Raw genomic sequence first — 16490 nt, 5'->3', positions numbered from 1 at the left:
ATCCAGAGCGACTTACAGTAAGTACAGGGACATTCCCCCTGAGACAAGTATGGTGAAGTGCCTTGCCCAAGGACACAACGTCATTTTGCACAGCCGGGAATCGAACCGGTAACCTTCAGATTACTAGCCCGACTCCCTTACCGCTCAGCCACCTGACTCCCTGTTGAAGCTCTCTAATGATGGAATGTTCTGGCCTGTGTAGAAGCTCTCTAATGATGGAATGTTCTGGGCTGTGTTGAAGCTCTCTAATGATGGAATGTTCTGGGCTGTGTTGAAGCTCTCTAATGATGGAATGCTCTGGGCTGTGTTGAAGCTCTCTGATGGAAGATTCTCGGCTGTGACAGGTGGTATACACAAAAGGATTTACACGCACAAATAAGAAAATGATGTAAGATCAATTGTTCATCTCTCTCTCTCTCTCTCTCTCTCTCTCTCTCTCTCTCTCTCTCTCTCTCTCTCTCTCTCTCTCTCTCTCTCTCTCTCTCTCTCTCTCTCTCTCTCTCTCTCTCTCTCTCTCTCTCTCTCTCATAAACACACACAAACACACACACAGACTTCCAGCCTGGTCTCCTGCACAGCGGGTTTGCGGTGGAGCGTGACCGGAGAGCAGAGAGAGGCTGTCGTCCCTGCTCTGATGACTGGAGCCTCCTCTAACCCCACTGGGACTCTGAGCAAGATCTGAGCATGGGTGTGTCTGGAAGACGGAGAGCAAGTGTATGTTATCTGAGAAGCGTGTGTGTGTGTGTGTGTGTGAAGTATGTTGTATGGGGCTGTGTCTTTTCTAGGTGTCACATGACAGCCAGGGACGTCTCTTAAAGCCAGTGGTCGTGTCCTTCAGACCTCAGTAACCTTATCGGTCCTGTGAGATCATCCCCACTTAGCAGAGGAGTGGAATCTCTCATCCCTAAAACCTCAGGTGGACATGGTGCCCAAACCACTCCATCTCCTCCTCCTGCTGCTCCTCCCCCATCTCCTCCTCCTCCACCTCCTCCTCCTGCTCCTCCTCTGCCACCTCCTGCTGCTCCTCCTCCATCTCCTCCATCTCCTCCATCTCCTCCTCCTCTTCCTCCATCTTCTGCCCCCTTCACCTCCTGCTCCTCTCGCACCTCCTCATCCCCCCCCCTTCCTCTCCTCCCCCTCCACTTCTTTCTCCTTCTAAATTCGATAGCAGGACCGATGAAAATAGCCACACAGGGGGCTCACTTTACTGTAAATCACCCCTCCCTCCCTCCTCCCTCCCCCACACACCTAGTGTGTGCCGGCAGATATTAGCATTGATGTCACGATGTTGTGTGTTCTTAGCTCCTGTCTCCAGGCCAGTCCTCCGGCAGAGAACCTCTGCAGCCAGGGTCGAGGCAGCAGCCCTGGGGGCTCCGTCTCCTGCTGAGCTGGCCGCTTCCTCGCTGGCGCTGGTGTTGAGGACAGGATGTCTCCTCTGTGTCGCCATGCCGTGACCACACGCACCGTCCTGCAGGTCCCGCCTCGCAGCCTGGGTGACATCGGATTCTCCAGATGACTCTCTGGATCCAGGAACCAACGTTGAGTTGGTGTGAGACCTCGTTCCCCTAATGAGTGTCTGAGTCCAGGAAGAGTTCAGAAAAGGTTTTATCGTTATGAAATATACGTTTGTAAAAATATTGATTGGGAATCTTCTGAAAAATGTGAAGCAGTTTGGTGCCCTGTGATTGATTACAGAGCTGAACTAAAGCCTTTATAGGACAATCGAAGCACTCACGATTGATGCATCTTCAGTCAATGCATGTCAATACACTCTGTCAATACGTCAACACACTTCAAATCATTAACCGTGTTGTCGTTTTGCATGTTGTTTCGGCTACTGTTGACTGTGTTTGGAAAGGCTGGTTCCTGGTGAGTCTGCTTGTTGTTTTGTTTCCTATGCTTTCTTTAATATTTAATCTGCTGAAATGAAATTCTTAATGTTCTATATACTAGTAGGTGAGTTATGCCTCAGTCTGAGGCAGGTGAGTAGTGTCAGTGTGAGGCAGGTGAGGAGTGTGAAGCAGGTGAGGAGTGTCAGTGTGAAGCAGGTGAGGAGTGTGAGGCAGGTGAGGAGTGTCAGTGTGAGGCAGGCTAGTAGTGTCAGTATGAGGCAGGTGAGGAGTGTCAGTGTGAGGCAGGTTAGTAGTGTCAGTGTGAGGCAGGGGAGTAGTGTCAGTGTGAGACAGGTTAGTAGTGTCAGTGTGAGGCAGGTTAGTAGTGTCAGTGTGAGGCAGGTGAGGAGTGTCAGTGTGAGGCAGGTGAGGAGTGCCAGTGTGTGGCAGGTTAGTAGTGTCAGTGTGAGGCATGTTAGTAGTGTCAGTGTGAGGCAGGTTAGTAGTGTCAGTGTGAGGCAGGTTAGTAGTGTCAGTGTGAGGCAGGTTAGTAGTGTCAGTGTGAGGCATGTTAGTAGTGTCAGTGTGAGGCAGGTTAGTAGTGTCAGTGTGAGGCAGGTTAGTAGTGTCAGTGTGAGGCAGGTTGTTAGTGCCAGTGTGAGGCAGGTGAGGAGTGTCAGTGTGAGGCAGGGGAGTAGTGCCAGTGTGAGGCAGGTTAGTAGTGTCAGTGTGAGGCAGGTTAGTAGTGTCAGTGTGAGGCAGGTTAGTAGTGTCAGTGTGAGGCAGGTTAGTAGTGCCAGTGTGAGACAGGTTAGTAGTGTCAGTGTGAGACAGGTTAGTAGTGTCAGTGTGAGGCAGGTTAGTAGTGCCAGTGTGAGGCAGGTTAGTAGTGTCAGTGTGAGGCAGGAGAGTAGTGTCAGTGTGAGGCAGGTTAGTAGTGTCAGTGTGAGGCAGGTTAGTAGTGCCAGTGTGAGGCAGGTTAGCAGTGTCAGTGTGAGGCAGGTTAGTAGTGTCAGTGTGAGGCAGGTTAGTAGTGTCAATGTGAGGCAGGTTAGTAGTGCCAGTGTGAGGCAGGTTAGCAGTGTCAGTGTGAGGCAGGTTAGTAGTGTCAGTGTGAGGCAGGTTAGTAGTGCCAGTGTGAGGCAGGTGAGTTATGCATCAGAGTGAGGCAGCAGGTGCTGACTGACACATAGAATGAGACTAAAGTGTTTACATTCTGAATCCCCTGACTCACAGCTCATCAAGACAGAGATTAAAACACACAAAGCTTGGATCAGGCGCTTCACTAAAATACCTTCCGAGTGTCCACGCTCTCCTCTCCGCTCACCCCTCAGTCCTGCATGCTGTACTCACATGATCCCAGTTAGTACGAGAGAGAAGGACAAGAGTGTATGCATGTGTTTGTGTGTGTGTGTGTTTGTGTGTGTTTGTGCATGTGTGGAGAAAAAGTGCACAATAGAGGTTTAAATATACGTTTGGCTGGTATATATATATATATATATATATATAGATAGTATGCGTGTGTGTGTACGTGATTGGCTCGACAGCATGAGAGAAAGCGAGTGGAAGTGCCAGGAGGCCGAGTGGGAAGGATGGAGTGATGGAGCGATGGAGGGAGGAGGGGAGGAGGGGAGGAGGGGAGGAGGGGAGGGGGCGGGGTGACATTGAAGCCGATCATCTGCCATTTATCAAGTAGCAGGGGACTCACTAGAAGTTTTCCTCCTCTGCAGAGTGGGAAGATGAATTGCGTGCAGCCGGCCTAGCTCAGAGGGAATGAGAAGCACGGCCTAAGGTAACACACATACTCACAGACTCACACACGCATATGCACGCACACGTACACGCACTCACACAAGCACTCGCACGCTCACGCACGCACACAGGCGCTCTCTCGCACACACAGATACACACACAGACACACACAGACACACGTACTAGCCATCCTCTCCACCGCTGTTGGGTTTCCTGGAGCCAGCATCTCTCAGGGGGCTGTCTGAGGTACGGCGTCCACAGAGACAAGCTCATCTTGGGGTTAGGGCTCTCTGGGTGTCAGTGGTGGTGAAGCTGGATTCATGGAAAGGCCAGCGGTGCAACTGCATGGTACATACACACACACACACACACACAGCAGGGAGTGGCCAGGCCGCTCTAACATATACAGACACACATAAACACGCACTCACAAGCACACACACGAACACACACATCAGTGATTCGTCAGGCAACTCTAATAGACACGCACAGCTCTAATTTACAAACGCACGCGCGCACACACACGCACACACACAAACACACACACACACACACACACACACACACACAAGAACACAACCACACTGTGATGTGTGGTCAGGCAGCTCTAATATGGCCCTGCAGGATCATGTAATGAGCTATTGAGAGCAGTGAAGTCCGTGGAGAAAGATCTCAATCACTGGATGGGATCTGACAGTGTGTGTGAGAGGGATGTATATATGTGGTGTGTGTGTGTGTCCTGCACCATATAGAGAGGAGTAAAGAGACTGAGAAACAGAGAGGAGAAAAAGAGAAGGAGCGATTAAGGGAGAGAAAAAGAGAATGGAGAGAGAGAGAGAGGAAGAGCGAGAGAGAAAGAAACCTTCATTTACGAGTTTTTGCGTGTGTGTTGTTATGCAGGTGAGAACAGTCTCTTGTGGGTCTTACCTCAACAAATCTCCCGTCTCTCCTCTTTTACTAGGCTTGGAGGCCAGCAGCAAACCTGGCAGGCTCATCTGTTTCGCTCACAGAAGAAAAGCAAGGGTATTGGATAACCATAAACACTTGTTTTCTGTACTGTGTGACTCCTCGTGGGTCAGTACCAGCAGTTGGCTGTCGGACCAGGAGACTCAGGGTTAGACCTCAGCGATGAGACCTTGCACATGAGCCCCTCTTCCTGCACCTCTCCTCTTCTCCTCTCCTCCTCTTCTCCTCTCCTCTTCCTGTCCTCCACCTCTCTTCTTCTCCTCTTCTGTGCTTTCAACAACTCTTCCTGTCCTCTCTGAGAGAGAGAGAGATAATGGAGCGAGAGAGGGATTTAGAGAGAAAATGAGATGAGAGAGTGATGGAGAGAGAGAGAAATACACAGATGGAGAGAGAGAAAGAGAGAGAGAGAGGTGGATTGAGGGAGAGAGACGGAGAGAGAAAGGGAGGTGAGACAGAGAGGGATAAAGAGATGGAGAGACAGATGGAGAAAGGGAGAGATGGAGAAGTAGAGGGACTGTGTGCATGTGTGTGAGAATATGCGTGTGTGTGCGTGCTTGTGCAGGACAAGGGAAACATCAACGCCATTTCAGCCGGGCGCTGCTGCAATGAGCAGAGCCCGGAGGGGGCGTGTGGCCCTCCAGAGGTAAAGGTCTCGCTACATTAGCAGAATGTTTCACTGTAATTATTCTAACTTCCTTGAAAAGACAGCTATAATATAACTCAGTCAAGTAGCTATTTCAGGCTTATATAACAGCACGCCGTATGTTTAAGATTCAGCACCACGCTAGAGCATCCATGGAACAGTCAGGGTCCAAACAGAGAAGTAGTCAGGGTCCAAACAGAGAAGTAGTCAGGGGCCAAACAGAGAAGTAGTCAGGGGCCAAACAGAGAAGTAGTCAGGGGCCAAACAGAGAAGTAGTCAGGGGCCAAACAGAGAAGTAGTCAGGGGCCAAACAGAGAAGTAGTCAGGGGCCAAACAGAGAAGTAGTCAGGGGCCAAACAGAGAAGTAGTCAGGGGCCAAACAGAGAAGTAGTCAGGGGCCAAACAGAGAAGTAGTCAGGGGCCAAACAGAGTAGTTTCAAATGCTCCACTGCTTAGCTGAGCCCATCCCATATTTCTATATATGTTCAAAACTAAACGGACTACAATCTCTCTCCTACTGTGAGTGTCTCTCTGGGGCTGGTCTGACCCCTGACCCCTGACCCCTGGAGCCCTCAGCCTGACCCAGTTCTTGTCCTCTTCCTTCAGAAACGCTTTCTTTCAATTCTCTTCAACACAACCTTCAATCCCGACTACAAGACCAAAAAAAGTAGTGGGGAAAGGAAGCATTCCTCCAACTACACACACACACACACACACACACACACACACATACAGTAAAAAGCCCACAAGTGATTGGTGATGGGAAGCGTTTTTGTGGCGGGGGGCAGTGAACCGTCTCCAGATGCAGGGGGCTTCTGGGGGCTGCTGGGAAACAGCCGGGTTTTTACAATAAATTGCTCATTTCTGTCTACAACATGGTGGTTTGTTCTATAGTGGCCATACTGATTTCAGTGCAGAAAACAATATTGTTTTTGATTAGATTCGAAACGAAAGGTGGTAAAGACGAAAATCAATAACGTGTTGATTTCTTAGCGGGTCTGAACTTGAAGTTTTCTCATAACAAGCACAAACTTGAGTTCTGGATGTTGTTCTTTTACTTGAGAAAAGAGGCAACACTTCACTGGAAGGTCCCATTGACTACCATGGAACGACTTAGTAACCCTTTACATTGAAATCCAACCCCCCCAAAAAAGGATCTCCAGTCCCCTGTCACAGGTTGAGCCTAGACCCAGCAGGTCGCTGTTTCGCCAGGTAGAAGGAGGAGCAGGAGGACCTGACTAGACTGCAGATTAACGCCCCCCCCCCCCCACTTCCTTCACAGTCGTTGAGTTAGCAGTTACCCTCCAACATCATCTAAACCGACTAGCGGGAAGGGCATCCGTCAGCGGAACGCTTTGCTGTGTGATGGTGTCGGCGCGCCCCGGAGGTGGTGTTTACGAGGTGTCGTTTGCCATTCCGCTGTGCTGAAACGGGCCTGGTTCCATATGCAGATGTGGGCTCTTCCACTCGCTCACTTTGCAGTGAACTTGATTAAAGTTCAGCACGCAGCGCTTGGCGTGGGGGACAGGCCCACTGCGCCGCTGTCATACATGGCGGCAGATGAACGATTTCGCTCACCGAGAGCCTAGCGTCACGCACGCGCACCCACGCACGCGCAGACACGCACACACGTGCGCACACACACTTACTCCCCGCCCCCATCCATAAATGATTTAACTCACTCCCAGAGCAACAGGGACGCTGTTAAATTTATCACAGGGAGTGAATGTAGACGTCCACGCCACAGAGACACGACCACAAGGTTAGTCTTGCCAGAGCACTCAATCACATATCTGGAATAGACCCCTGTCTCGGCCCCCTTTCATCACTTGCATGCAAATACGACACATCCATCAATCGTGTGACAGGCCTCAGCAGATAACGAAGCACTGCTGTAATCATCACCTCGCACAACCCATACCGGGCTGTGGACCTCAGCAGGGGCTACACACATGCCGGCCATCTGGTTAATTTGGCTATCAATGTGTGTGTGTGTGTGTGTGTGTGTGTGTGTGTGTGTGTGTGTGTAAATTAAGTGGGGGTGTGAAGTTAGTTTGTGATGATGTGTTCGTGAGTGTGCTATTCGTCTGTCGTGGATGTTTTTTTCCCTGAGATTTCTAGATCTGAGGCCGTCATCAATTACAAGGATGTATCGGCTATCGCTCAGGCTCGTGGCAGCACTATTGACTGATGAATTGTTTTTTTTCCGCAACTCAAATGAGCAGAATCTCCCCTCTTGAATAAAATATGAAAAAAATAAAAGAACAAATCTTGGATACCACTATGGTTGCCCACCCACCCCTTATCCCAACCCCGCACACATCCCCCCCCCATTCACACAAACTCTCCCCCACTTACACCCCCCCTCACACACACTCCCCCCCCCCCCACACACACACATCACAGACATCCCCCCCCCATTCACACAAACTCTCCCCCACTTACACCCCCCCTCACACACACTCCCCCCCCACACACACATCACACACAGCCCCCCCCCTGCCCTGCATACAAACTCCACACACACTCTCCCCACCGCTCACCACTCACCCCCCCCCCCCCCTTCTAGCCTCGGGCTGTGTCTCATCCCTTAACATTATTCGTGAGTTTACAGGGAAGAGTCTAGAAGTTTCTCCGTGCTCTCCATCTCCCCAGGAAATCTCTGAGGGACCAATCAGTGCCGGGGTAATCCCGCAGTCTAATGTGAGCGTCTGTCTTCCCCATAGTCTCCTCGTCACTTCAATTCTCTCACAAGCCTCGCTATCCATAAGCGCTTTCAACGATGGAAATCTCTTGTTGTTTTTTTTTCCCCCTGGTTTTTTAATTCACTTTTCTCAAGATATGTAAACCATGGCTGGAGAAAAGTCTCTCTCTCTCCCTCGTCGACAGCTCCGTTCTCGACTGATCTTCTTTCCTCACTGCTGTTAGCCAACCGCTGACAACCCGTGAAGTGAACCACACAGACCAGAGATGGAACCAATTCTCTTCCCGCAGCGTTCAACCACACCACCCTCCAAATGCTGCAAACACCTGCAGACGAAGACACCTCTCTCTGACAAGGTGCTGATCTCGTCTCATCCGCCATCTGATCTCAAGAGTCTGCGTTGTCGGGTGTTAACCTTGTGCGTCATATCCTGAGTGAGCACGTACATTTGAAGTGCACTTCTAATTGGGTAGATGAAGATAAAAATAAGATAAAGATAAGACAAATGCATCAAGCTCTCAGCGGTTTGAAGCGTTGTGTTAGTGCTCGTGGGAGCTGAGACCTGCTGGAGCTTCTCTCTTCTCTCTCTGGCTTGGTCTGGCTGGGTCTGGCAGGAGCAGTGCATCATGGGAGGGCTGGGCCTCGTTCCCTGGCTCGGGTGTTTATTTACTGTTGTAGTTCCCGGGATGACCTGAAGCTTCTGGAACTGATGGTTCTGGAACGATAGGATGCAGAGCTGGCTGGCTCTCTGGGCACCAGTCTCTCATCAGGTGCATGTGTGTGTGTTTATGTCTGTGTGTTTATGTGTACATGTGTGTACGTGTGTGTGTGGAGAGGGGGTTGGCGGTGGCCGTGTGACTGGGCAATGCCCGCCGTCGCCACGGCAGTGTGCCACATGGCTCCTGCCGGCCTCCCCCCCCCCCCCCCCCGTTGCCTCAGCGATCCAGTGAAACTTTCCAGGACTTACGCCACCTCCAGACAGAGCAGTGTGGAGGATTCAGGGAGTGTGGAAGACACACACATACACTGGCATACACACAGACAAGCACACACATACACACACAATAAGCACAGAGACAAAAGAGACACTGGAAGAGACACTGAAAACTTCACCTTCCCTCTGACTCCACCCAACCCCTCCCACACACGCACCACCTCTCCCACACACACACACACACACACACACACACACTCCGGCTCGGAGTTCGGAAAGGTACGGCCGACTCGACAGCTTAATAACACGTCCCTGTGCAAACAGAGAGATGCAAAGGCCGTTCGTGTTCATGCCTGGCTAAGCACCAGCCGGGGGGATAAAGAAGCGAGCACTGCGAGCCCAGGAAACGGATGTTAACGTTAACCAAAACGTACAAGCGTGCGATGGAAATGTTTTGTATCACTTGGACAGTGTTGGCTGCTGGCTACAGACCCGAGGAAAGGCCCTCCTGCTCTTCCTCAACAAGTCTATTATCTACTGTGTGTCTGAGTGGATGGGATGCACCGGCCAGGGCTCCAAAATGAGATTCATCTCTTTGGAATAGAAACAGACTTTTGTTGTTTCTCTCTCTCTCTCTCTCTCTCTCTCTCTCTCTCTCTCTCTCTCTCTCTCTCTCTCTCTCTCTCTCTCTCTCCTCTTTCCTTCCCTCTCTTTCTCCCTCCGCCTATCTTAGGATTTTCCGCCTGGGCCCGGGGAAGTGAAGGAGGAGTGCATTAGTAGAGAGTTCAGAGAGAGACGGAGAGAAAAAAAAGAGAGAGAAAGAAGAGAGATGCGACACACTAGGGAAATGATTTCCTCCTAATTGCGAGTTGGACAATTTCATCCTGTCATAAAAACATATCTGAAGAACAGATGAGAGGAAAGAACGTTTCTGTCTCCTAGATCCGAAATCAGGGTGATGCAAGAGTACATTAAACCGGAGAAACACACAACAAGCCCGCCGGACTGTTTTGTTGATAAATGATTCGTTTTGTCCGATCGAATTGATCTGATGGGATAAGAGTGGCTTCTCCACTCCAGACAAACCTAGAGTTGGAGCAGCGATCAGGTCTCCCTTCACACCCTCTCAGCCTCACAGCTGGGGTCCCCGTCTGGTGTCTCTGATCAGGGGATGGAGTAGTGCTTCGTGGGAAAGAGTTCAACTTGCTTCTGTTGGATTATAACCCCCCCACCCCCCCTAACCTCACTCTTGATCTTCCTGGCTTAACCTTACCTTAGTCCTCACAGTATCCCCTCTCTGGTTATGCACAGACGGTCGTGTGTGTGAACGTTTCAGAAAAAATACTTGCTGTTTCAGCGGAGTCATCGTGTCCCGCGACACCCCGTGTCGACGTTTGTCCTGTGAGCCGTTAAGAACGTTTAGGAGAAAAGATGAAAAAAACTCCTTTTGTCAGCGACAAGGTTTAATTATGTATGACGGCAACATAACCTTTCTGTAAGTGTTGTGATAAACTTGGCACGCACAATGCCCAGTCGAGTGTGTGTAAGTGCTTGGAGATGGTGTTCTCTTCTATTCTGCGTCTGTTGTGTCTTTCAGCCCATTCCTGTGAATGTTAGCTACTTAGGTACCCCTTTAGATACAGGTGCTAATAAAAAGCATGAGTGAGTACGTAATAACGCCCTTAGAAGATGATTATTAACGTTAATACGAGTTAATACGACTTACTAATTTACTAAGACGTTACCTATTAAGTAACACTCATGACAACCACCTGGATCTGCAGTGTTACTGGTACTTCCTGTGTGTTTAGCTGTTTCCTGTCTGTGTTCACTACTTCCTGTGTGTTAGCTACTACTTGAGTGTGAGCAACACTTGAATATCTGTATTGTGACACATTAGTCCTGTTTATCCCGAAACAAACAGACTGAAAGTTTTTGGTGGGCTTGTAATCCTGTCTAATATCCTGGGGCCTTGTGTATAAACGTTGCGTACGCATGAAAAGCTTGCGTACGCTTGTTTTTACGCACGCGGTGTGATGTATAACAATTAACTTGACGTGAGAATGTGCGGGTCATCACGGAAACTTTGGAGCGGAAGTGAGAATGTGTGGACCGTCCGCAAAGTCTTGTCTGGCTCTGTAATGTGGCGAATTCTAACTGAAAAAGTGCCAAAACACTAGCCTGGTCCTAACCAGACCCTCATACATTACACCTCCTCATCCTCCTCCTCCTCCTTCTCCGTACCCCTCCTCCTCCCCCTCCTCCTCCTCCTCCTTCCCCTGCTCAGTCTGAGCCTGTGTTTGTGTTCTGCGGCCGAGAGGAGGGCCTGTGGGCCGGGCCCCAGGCGTGCTGTCAGGAGGGTTGGGCCCGGGCGTTTGAAGCCGACTGTGAGGAGAACTTTCCAAACACCTGTTGGAACACTTATTTATATATATTTTAAATATTTGATGCATGGTGGTGTGTGTATTTTGCGGAGTATTCCACTCGGGTTTCGCTATCGGGGATTCTGGCTTGGGGGCTTTTAGAATGCGGATCCCGACCTCGCGAACGGACTGCATTCCATCCCTTACCCCGCTCCCCCCCCCCCCCCCCCCAGAGCTGAGTGGTGGAGCAGAAGAACCCAGACATCACTGGCTGCTCCCCTCACAAGGTGAGCTGTGTGGAGGCACAGGTAGATGCAGGGGTAGGGGCACAAAGGCACAGTGGAGGCAGAGGTAGAGACACAGGTGGAGGCACAGATAGAGGAATCCAATACCTCTCACTTTTCTGTAGTCTTAGATTCAATTACACACTCCAGCAGAAAAATATATACTATATAGTCTAAACTACTTTCCCTCCCTCCCTCCCTCCCTCCCTCCCTCTTCTCCTCTCCTCCCCTGCTCCAGATCTGTGGTAGCTCCACAACATGTTAATGGGCTACTGATACTTACTTCTTTGAAACCCTCCCCCTCGAGATCCAGGCTCAGATCTCTCGCCAGCGTTCCGGTGTCACGAAGCTTCCGATACCGATGAGGAGAGAGAGAAAGAGAGAGAGTGAGAGAGAGAGGCGGGTTGCCGTGGCAACTGGCTTGTTAGCCAGAGTGGTGTGTAGTGGGGTAAGAACGTTCGACGGATCTCTCTCTTTCTCTCCCTCTTTCCCTCTCTTTCTCTCTCTTTCTCTCTCCCCCTCACTCTCTCTATGTCTCCCCCCTCTCTCTGTCACCCCCCCTTTCTCTCTCTCCCCCTCTCTCTCTCGCTCTCTCAGATCTGTGACAAACAGAGCAGCTGTGGATTCTTGGTAGGATTCACTGCGCGTGCGCACACACGTACACACGCGCACACACACAAACACACATTCACCCGTACTAATGGACGCGCGTGTACACGCCCACTCCCGGCAACCAGCGTAGCGTGCTGGTGAACGGAGAGTGCAGCCAGAGAGCGGGCTTTCAGGAGAGCTGCCAGTGATCAACGTGCTGCCAGCCAGCCGGTGAATGAAACTTCCGGAACCTGCAAACTTTTCATGCACCTCCGACCCCTTGAAGCACCCGAGTAGCTCTTTGATCTCCAGGTACCACGACAGGGAGACAGGAAAACATTCAGAACCAACAGTAAGCCTCGGAGATAATGAGACAAGGTGGGATTTCTGGCCCGACAACCCATCATTTAGTTGTTGTCGTGGTGACGTCAAGGCCGTTGGAGGGGGGGGGGACCTGAGACTCTCTGAGAGACTGGTGCTGCAGTTCACACTGCCAGGCATCCCAAAATGCACCGTGCCTGCCAGGAAGAACGCCCGGGCATCCCACAATGTACTGCTCCTGCCAGAGCAAGCCAGAGAGAAGATTCTGCAGTTCTCCGCTCATAAAAGGACTAAAACAATACTTCAGTCTGATGTAAATGGATTAAATGAAAGCCTAATATATATATATATATATATATATATATATATTTACTCTACCCAATTGTAAGTTTTCTTAAAAGGTGCAGACTTAGTATGTTCACAGACTTTTAGACAATTTTGCGTTTTTGTGATCTTGCTTTGTGAGTATAGGCTACTTTGCTTTGCGAGTCAAACTTTTTTTTCTTTTGGGTATCTAGTTAAGATGTGATTTTATGCTTATGATTGTTACAGTGTTGGCCACACAGCCCTGATGCTGACATGTAGCAAGGCCAACAGGCTGAATTATTAACTCTATGCATAATTGAACAAAGCTTTATTTACCCCAGGTTTGAATCTTTGTTGTTGATGATTACTTTGTTTCAATATTAATGAATGCTCGAAGACTGGCACCAGGATTAGATTAGATAGAACTGTATCCATCCCCAAAGGGAAATTCAGTATTTGTACTGTGTGGAGAATGGAACCAGGGGATTCTTACTGGGTGGAAAACCCTAAATCTATCCAGTAAGGTTGGAGTGAGGGTAAGCTAGGGTTAGGGTAAGTTAGGGTTAGGGAACGTTAGGGTTAGGGTAAGTTAGGGTTAATTAGGGTTATGGTAAATTAGGGTTAGGGTAAGTGAGGGTTAGTTAGGGTTAGTTAGGGTTAGGGTAAATTAGGGTTAGTTAGGGTAAATTAGGGTTAAGGTAAATTAGGGTTAGGGTTAGTTAGCTGGTGTTGTCTGCTTCTCAGAGAGGAGGGCTCCCTCTGACGCTGAGCAGGTGAGGAGGACGCTGGGAGGGGATGCTGGTCCCACACCGTCTGGGCTAGCTGAAGTAGGTGACCCAGTTCTTTAATACTGACAAGCATCTGGGCTGACTTTTGCATATTCGATCCCTGGTTCACATTTACACTAAGCAACATCCCCCTTCCTCCCCCCTGCCATCCCTCTTCCTCCCTCCCTCCTCCCCTCGCCCTCCCCTCCTCCCCCCTCCTCTCCCCTAGTCCCCCTGCCTCCACCTCCCCCACGCCGCACCCCCCCCTTCCACACTGACTACCTGCCAGAACAACCAGGAAGACAGAGAGGATGCTGCGCGTGTGTTGATGTATGCGCGTGTATCTATATGTGTGTGTGTGTACGTGTGCGTGTCTGTGTGTCTACACGTGTATGTGTATGCATGTTTGAGTGTGCATGCGTGATTCCATAAAATCCATGACTAATCACAGCAAACCAGCCGTTTGACAGAATGACGTTTTCCTTTTGACGGTCTCGTTCAGACGAGCTGGCAGGCACACGGTGATCCAGGTGCCTGCAGGGAGGCTGCTTGTTAGAGGTGTCTGGCCCATGGCGAGGCCTCATATCCTGGACACAGCAGGCACCCTTCACCCTCTGAACACCCAGCTGACGCGGTTCTGTCCTCCTCTGCCCGGATACACAGACACACAAACACACACACACACACTGTCCTTCCTGTCCCCGGAAGCCCGTCTGTCCTCCAGCCCTCAGATCTTCATGTTGTTAACAGAGCTGTTGATGCACAGGAGAGATAGCAGAGGTGAGAGAGGAGGGAGAGACAGAGGGAGAGACAGAGGGAGAGACAGAGGGAGAAAAAGAGTCAGGGACATTGCGGCAGGGGGAGAGGAAGAGAGACAGGGGGAAAGGGAGTGAGAAAAGGTGGAAGAGAGCAAGAGAAAGGAAGCAAAGAAGGAAGGTTAGGGAGAGATGAGAGAGAGCAAAAGGTAGAGAGAGAGAGAGAGAGAGAGAGAGAGAGAGAGAGAGAGAGAGAGAGAGAGAGAGAGAGAGAGAGAGAGAGAGGGGGGGGTGTGATGCACTATCATGGAGAAAAGGGAGTACATTCTCTCCACACATCATTTACTTCAGTGTCTCTATCCTCCTCTATAGAGTAAACACCTACAGATGGTAACAGACATCGCTCAACACACACACACACACACATGCACACACACACACCCTGATATAACAAACCTGGATGGAGAAACAGAAAAGGGCCCCAGACACCTCAATTTACTTTCCCCCATATCCTTCTCATATCTGGCTGCTACACTCAAACACACAAACATGCAACCCCCCCCCCCCCCCACACACACACACCCCTCACACCACATACATATACACACACACACACACACATGCACGCACACGCTCCCAACACACAGGCCTCGTGTCCCTCAATGCCAGTTTTTTCCTATTACAGGCCATCATCTATGCAATTGCCTGTGTAATGACAGTGGAGACTGAGCAAGGTCTGTGGAAGCCTCAGATGAGCTCTAATTGAACTGTAATAGCTTCACCATCTCTCACCAGGCTCCCAGCCCCCCGCTGCCCCGGCCTGGGGGCCACAGCTGTCCTCGAGCTACCTGCAGGGCATTAGGACCCTGGAGCGTCTGGGTGGAGGGGAAGGCTGGGCAGGTGCCCCTCGACTGAGTGATGGAGGACTCCGGAAACTTCCGTGATGACTTGAGGAGAAACTTGGGGAGGGGGGGCGTGAGGAGATCAGTGTGAGCTGGAGGAGGTGAAGGATGGGTCGTCTCAGAGATGTCTCCTTCCTTTCCCCTGTATTCCTATCTCTCTCTCTCTTTCTACCTTTTGTTCACTCTCGCTCGCTCGCTCTCTTTCCCCCCTCCTCACTCTCTCTCCCTAATCCTCCCCTCCCCCTTCTCTCTCCCTCTCCCTCCCCCTCAATGTCCCTCTCTCTTTTTCTCTCTCCCCCCCTCTCCCCCCCTCTCTCTCTCTCTCTCTCTCTCTCCCTCTCCCTCCCTCTCTCTCTCTACTGTGCTAGATCACTCCTCATTATTTGCGGTTGAAGTTCAGAGTTCAGAGCTGCTCAGGATCCGTGTTTCTTCCGATTCTTGAAGAAAATCCTCCTTTTGATAAAGAATAGAAACCCTGCAGGTTCTTTTCCTGCCTGTGTTAACTCTGTTTGTGTGCAATTACTCCTGGCGTGGATTATCACACACCTTCATGTCTCCGTCGGCATGGAAACAACTTCTTCGTTGGTATGTCCCGCCACATTACCGGGAGAGTGGCTTCAGTCGGAGAACACGTTGTGCCAGCAGAGAGAAAGTGCAGCAACGAAAACAGAATCTCGATAGGAGAACCAGATTTGGGTCTTGTCAGGGCGATGTATCACTGACTCTGCATACTGATTCAGTGTTGTGAGAGAGAGGCAGACAGATGGAGGTAGAGATGGAAAGAGAGAGAGAGGGGTGAGATAAATAGTAAATAGTATCAAAAGTAGACATGTTAACAGATTATAATGATCAATTCACTAAATACAAAGTGAGTGACCAGAAGAAAAATCGACATCAAGTCAATATTTGGTGTGACCACACGTGAACAGCATAAATTCCTCTAGGTACACTTACACAAAGTCAGGGATTGTTTGGGGCATATAGTCCGGTACATGATTAAACAATGATCCCAAACAGGTGCTAATGATCATCAATGAAATATGTAGGGTGAAACACAACCAAGAACTGAAACAGAAACAGCAGTGTAGGAGGAATACAACTGGGTGAGGAACAGCCAATCTCAGCTAACAAGGTGAGGTTGCTGAAGACAAAAGGCATGCACCATGGCAAGACTGAGCACAGCCACAAGACATAAGGTTGCATCAGCAAGGTCACTCTCGGGCAGACATTTCAAGGCGGACAGGGGTTTCCAGATGTGACCTCCGAGCAGACGGAAGACACATCCTGCTCACTTCCATCCGCAAATCCGAATGTGTTCAGCAGTGCCATCAGATCAGAACTGGCAGAAACCAGCGGGACCCTGGTACACC

Source organism: Osmerus eperlanus, chromosome 12, assembly GCF_963692335.1.
Source record: "Osmerus eperlanus chromosome 12, fOsmEpe2.1, whole genome shotgun sequence".
Taxonomy (NCBI): Eukaryota; Metazoa; Chordata; class Actinopteri; order Osmeriformes; family Osmeridae; genus Osmerus; species Osmerus eperlanus.
This window is presented reverse-complemented; position numbering follows the sequence as displayed.